This window comes from Melanerpes formicivorus, unplaced genomic scaffold (assembly GCF_026170545.1).
Source record: "Melanerpes formicivorus ecotype bairdi unplaced genomic scaffold, bMelFor1.0.p_v2 SCAF_21, whole genome shotgun sequence".
In the NCBI taxonomy this organism is placed as follows: Eukaryota; Metazoa; Chordata; class Aves; order Piciformes; family Picidae; genus Melanerpes; species Melanerpes formicivorus.
The window spans coordinates 1,006,218-1,012,512 of record NW_027142373.1 but is presented as its reverse complement, the minus strand read 5'-3'; positions in this window follow the sequence as shown (position 1 = coordinate 1,012,512).

The window sequence follows — 6,295 nt, the reverse complement described above, 5'->3', positions numbered from 1 at the left end:
GCTGAACCTGTCTGGTGGCAGACACGCTGCTGCTCTTGCAAAATCCGTCCTGCCTCTCTGACTTCCCTGTCCTGATATGGCAGAAGTGACAGTTCTTGCTGAATGCAGTCTACCGTGGCATGAAGATGGAAGGAGATATAATTGTTCATTGCCTTATTCATCTGAGTTCACTGCAGCCATTTATTTCCCTAGGAGGCAAGAATGATAAGTTTAAGGAGTTCTTGAAGCATAAAAATTGAGAAGAATTGAGGGACCTGAGCATCTGTCACTTTAGTGGTGCTTAATAAATGTCCTGCAGAGCTCTTAAATATTTTATATTACTGTGTCCAGGAGTGAAATATGGAATGTGCTGACACATCTGTCAGCTGACAACATGATGAGACTACAGAAGAATGTACACTGAGGTGCATCTGCACCTGACAGTGTGACAGCTGTTGTTGAGTGCTGCAAGATTTTGCATCAAGAAGATTCCTCATGTACTAATTGCAAAGATAAAAGCCTCAATGGCAGTGCTGACACTGTCTGTTGTGCACTGGCATGCAGATAGTTGTGAGCATTAGCAGGGGTTTGTGGGCTAGGGTTTTTTTTTTTGGTAGCTCTTCTTTCCTGCCCAAAATCAATATTGATTTTGTAGTAAAGCTGGCATGGTGATGCCAGTACAGCCCTTCAGCACACTCTTTTTCTGATGAGAGATTAATAATTGAAGCAGTTCATAAATTGATGTTCATAAAATGGAATTTGTGATGAAACATGGAGTAAGTCTATGCTCCCACCCCCTGTTCTTGAAGAAGACCTAGAGCTAGGACTTTTTCATTGGGATGTTATACTCACACTGAAATTATTCCCCTTTTAGCACAACCTAAGCACCTTGGGAAGGTTGTGTTGGCTGCAGCAATAATCACCAGCTCACTTTCACCTGAGAAAAATGCACTTTTCCTGCTTCTGCAGTGGGCCATGGCCTCTAGGAGCAAGGTGCAGCAGGACCTGGGGTAAGGAAGGACATGCATCTCGTCAAGTTGTAAAAGCCACTCTAAGAAGTGAAGCTTTGTCTTTCTGAAGCTGCTGTAGGTGGCTGTTGAGAGTTAGGGCATTGTGAGAGGAGTCAGCCCAACCCTGAGGAGCAGCTGAGTGATTGGGTGCACCAGGGCTGGCAGGCCAGAGAGAAGAATCCCTTCCTTTGTGTACCCCTGTGCCTGTGTGATAGAGAAAGGAGGGATTCAGGCCCTCAGCCATTCCAGAGCAGTTGAGGAAGCCCAGAACAATCAGCCCTTCTCTGGCTTGTTGTCTGAGCTAAGTGACATCCTTGCAGCCCAGCGAGGCTCCAACGTCAGCTTTGGATTCTGGTTGCTCTGCAGCAGAGAGCTGCCTCGCAATCACAGAATGCCAGAATGGTCTGTGACAGAAGGGACCTCCAGAGGTCATCCAGTCTGACCTCCCCACACTCAGCAGGGACATCCCCAACTAGGTCAAGGCTGCCCAAGGCCTTGTCAAGCCTCACCTTGAATGTCTCCAGGGAAGGGGCCTGAACCACAGCTGGTGGTTGGTAGCTTCTCATTTCCAAGAGAGCTGAGCTCTGTCCTCCAGGTCACACTGGACTGAGGGGAGATCTGGGAAGGTCTCTATACAGCTGCTACCTTCTTAACCTCACAGCCATCAGGTCAGGTCTGAGGTGGGATCCTGTTTTACTCCACAGTGCTGTTGCTCTGAACTGGAGTTCCACAGCAAACCACAGAAGTGGCTGCGGTCTGTGTCTGGCATCTCTACATCTGCTAGCACTGGAAGTGGATGACTGAGCCCCAGGTTCTCTGCTTGCTCCTGGTCACAGAAATGCTCACATCTTTTGTCAGAAGCCCTTCAACATTGCAGTGTGCTCCAGGATAGCAAAGCCTGCTGGAGAAATGCTCATCACCCCCAATCCCCTCTGCCTGGAGTGTGGCTGGAACACTTGTGGTAAGAGCTCTGTCTGTACCTCAGGCACATTTACCTGCCTTGTGTTTTACAATGGAAACACTGTCCAAGGAAGAAGTTCTTCCCCATGAGGGTGGTAAGACACTGGAACAGGTTGCCCAGGGAGGTGGTGGAAGCCTTGTCCCTGGAAGTTTTTAAGGCCAGGCTGGATGTGGCTCTGGGCAACCTGATCTAGTGTGAGGTGTCCCTGCCCATGGCAGAGGGTTGGAACTGGATGATCCTTGAGGTCCCTTCCAGCCTCAACAATTCTATGATTCTGTGAGCTGCAACTGCTCCCAACATTGCCCCGGTAAAGAGTTGGTACAAGAGAGGGATGGGTGGAGTGCTTGTAATTTCTAGAGACAAGTCCAGGAGAGAAGTCTTTTGGTAGGCAGAGAGATTTGTGTTTCAAGGAAATGAAACAAGGAACATCCTGTTAACTAAGAATGGCTGAGTGCCACCTGCACTAAACCAGAGCAGGCTGGTTGTAGGGATATTTAGGTTATTGGGACTCCCTGAAGAGGAGGTCAGTGGGTAGAATATAGTAGAGAAACCTCATCAGGAGGACAAATTTAACAGACACTACCCAAAGCATTAAGGTTCACAGTCAAGTGGAATCCCTGCTAGGAGGATGGCTGCAAAATCAATTACTGTGCCAGCTGGATAAACATAGATGCCTGTATCATTTAGCAAAGTTAATTTCAAGAGGTGGGATGAGACTGCTCCCCACTGCCTTTCTCCTCAATACTTGCCACACCTGCTTGCTAGGGATTTTGGTACTTTGGAACTCCACAAGCCATTCAGTTTGCTGACCCAGCCAAAGATTCACCAGGCTCAGAACAAAAACACAGGCTAGTGAGGCAGCAGGCTGAATGACTTCTCCCAGGAGTCCAACACACCTGAGAATGAAAGGGAGAACAGATGCCAGCAGCAGGGAAACCATCCTCTCTACACAGCAGCAGCATTAATCTGTTCAGCTTCTCCAGCAGTCAGAGTCTGTGGGTGTGGATTTATGATCATCATCTGCCTGTCAAACTGCAGCCAAAAGGGACTTCTGCCTGTGCTCCCATTGCCACAGCCTGAGGTTCAGGGTGACTGCAAAGTAGGGCATTAACTGGACATTCCTCTCCAGAACATGGGATAGGTTTGTGAGCATGTGGGAAGGGACCCAGCACCTCTAGCAGCATAGGTGCCCCCCTGAAATTTGTGCCAAGTTGGAACATGAGGAAAGAGATTTCAGAGGGCACTGGCAGGCAAGACAGCTCTCTGCTCTATAGCAAAGATCCTGTATCACACACCTGAGCTCCAGGGGACATCAGAGGGCTTGTGGCATGGTAGATGACAGTGGTCTTAATCGCAACACTGAGTCTCACAGCAGATCCTCCTCTCCCTTACAGGCACTTGGGTGGAAATTCTGTGGATGAGCTCACATGGCATAGCTACAACCATTGTTGTGGTGTACAACAATGCAGAGTAAATCCCAAAGCATTAAGCCCTCATCTGTTCGCTTCAGAGTATAAAGTTGTCCTAGTATTTATTTCAGCTGTTTCATAGTCCACTGTGACTTTGATACCAACAAATTGGTCTTCAGTGGGGACATCTCATGAATGGCTCCACAGCTTTTGGGAGAAAACAAACAACTGATAGCTACAATGGGAAAGAGATTTTTTAAAGGCTAGAAACTAAGCAGGTCAGTAATCAATTACTTTGCATGATGCATTTCCTCCCACCAGGTTTCATACTCCAGGAGGAGACAGCAATATTTTTGTCTCACATTAGCCAGCCCTAAGTAAAAAGAATGAAGCCCACAGTCAGCTCTATGCACAACCATCTTCCAGACTGAGCAAAGCCAAAGGTCCCTTCCAACCCCTAACATCCTGTGAATGAGGCATGTCACAGTGCAGCCTTTCTCTTTGTATTGGGTTTGGCTGGGCTGGAGTTAATTCTCCTCAGAGCATCTTTCTAGAGCTGTGTTTTGCAGTCCTGGAGCTGGGTGTTGCTAGCACAGCAGTGTTTGGGCTACTGCTGAACAAGCATCCAGGCTGTGCTTTTCCAACATTCCCCTGCTCCAAGAGTACACTGAGACGTGGGCAAGATCTTGGGAGACTACACAGCCAGGCCAGCTGACCCAAACTGTCCAAAGGGGTGCTCCATGCCATGTGACATCAACTCACATGTAAGAACAAAGTGAAAGAAAGCAGTGTGGGAGCTTGGTCCATGGTGTGTATCCTCCAAAGCAACTGATAGGCCCAGAGCCCTGCCTGGGAGCGACCACCGTGTGCTGATGGGCAGCAAAGATTCACTGCTCTCTGCTCTTGCTTCCACACAGCCTTAGCTTGTGCTTATCATGATTATTAAATTCCTTCCATCTTATTACTGGGGTTTGTAATATTTTCCCCTCTCCCCTGTCCATCTAAGAAGGAGCAGCTTTGGTGGGCATTTGGCCCCCAGCCATGGCCAAACCACCATAGGCTTCCAGATGACATTTTCATTAACAAGTTTTTAAGCTGATGGACTCTTCAGTAGTGACAGCACTGTCCTGTACTGTGCAGACAAGACACCACTGTCTGCAGTATTCCTTTTGTCCAAGAAGAGCAGCTGGCTGGGGATGCACCTGGGACACCTGCAGCCAGTTGTACCCTTGCCAAAGCACCTTCTACAGCAAAGGCTCTGACCTGGCACCTCCTGTTTCAGATGGGGCAATTCCAGCCACTTCTACCCCCAGTCTGCCTCCACTTCAACACTTTGCAGTGTCACACAGCAGACTGGGACACAAGTGGCTTTCACCAGTGGTCGAAACAAAGCCTGTTGAGGCTCATTTATGGACAAAACAGTGTAGGTGTGGAAGAGCTGTTTTCTTGCTACATAGAATCACAGGATGAGAGGATGTTAAGGGTTGCAAGGAACCTCTGAAGATCATTGAGTCCAACCCCCTGCCAGAGCAGGACCATGGAATCCAGCACAGGTCACACAGGAACACATCCAGATGAGTCTTGAAAGTCTCCAGAGAAGGAGGCTCCACAGCCTCTCTGGGCCTGTTCCAACAAGTGCTCTATGACCCTCACAATGAAGAAGTTCCTCCTCATGTTGAGGTAGAACTTCCTGTGCTGTAGTTTATATCGATTGCCCCTTGTCCTATCAAAGAGAGCAAGTGAGCAGAGGCTGTCCCCTCCCTCTTGACCCCCACCACTCAGCTATTTGTAAACATTTATTAAATCCCCTCTCAGTCTTCTCTTCTCCAGACTAAACAGCCCCAGGGCTCTCAGCCTCTCCTCACCAGGCAGTGCTGCAGTCCCTTCAGCATCCTTGGAGCCCTCCCTTGGACTATCACCAGCAGATCCCTGTCCCTCCTGAACTGGTGAGCCCTGAACTGCATGCAATATTCCAGGTGAGGTCTCACAAGGGCAGATGGGAAGGAGAACCTCTCTGGATCTTCTGGACAGACTCTTAATGCACCCCAGGACCCCATTGGCCTTCTTGGCCACCAGGGCACAGGCACCAGGGCTGTCCCATGCTGAACTTCTTGTCCATCAGCACTCCCAGGTCCTTCTCCACAGGGCTGCTCTCCAGCAGATCACCTCCCAGCCTGTCCTGCTGCAGTTTATTCTTCCTTCCCAGCTGTGGGACTCTGCACTTGTCCCTGTTGAACCTCATCAGGTTCTTCTGTGCCCAGCTCTCAGTCTGTCCAAGTCTGAATGGCTTCACAGCCTTCAGGAGTCTCAGCCAAGCTTCCCAGTTTGGTATCATCAGCAAACTTGCTGAGCAGACTCTGTCTGTCCCCTCATCAATGTCATGGATGAAGATGTTGAGCAGGACTGGACCCCACTGATCCCTAGGGGACTCCACTAGTTACAGCTCTCCACCTGGACTTGGCACCACTCTTTGAACTCTATTTTCTTGTCAGAGCTTACTGCTTTAAGGCCACACAATTTCAGTAGGCCTCCTGCCCTGTTTTGTGATGCATTTCTTGTAGTAAAGTTGCAGAAGTGACTGAATTTACATAAAATTACTTAATCCAACCTTCTTTGGGAAGGGACTTAGATAAGAAACATCAAGATTTAAGAGACAGAGAAAAGTCACCCAGGGGGCATTAAAGTCTTTGCAGAAAAGAACATCCCTGCAGAAGCCAGATCTTGGCTGTATTGCTCCAGAACTTGCATACTCACAAGTGAAATCAGAATTATTCTTAGAACCAGACCTAGGATAGCATTTAGTGCCATAAACTGAGAGAAAAGTACTAAGTGTAGCAAAAGATCCTTATTTTTCACAGTGGAGAGCCATGCCCCTCCCCCAACACCACAGCAACAACCTTCCTGAGACACCTCTGTCTGAATCCACAGAGGTACCA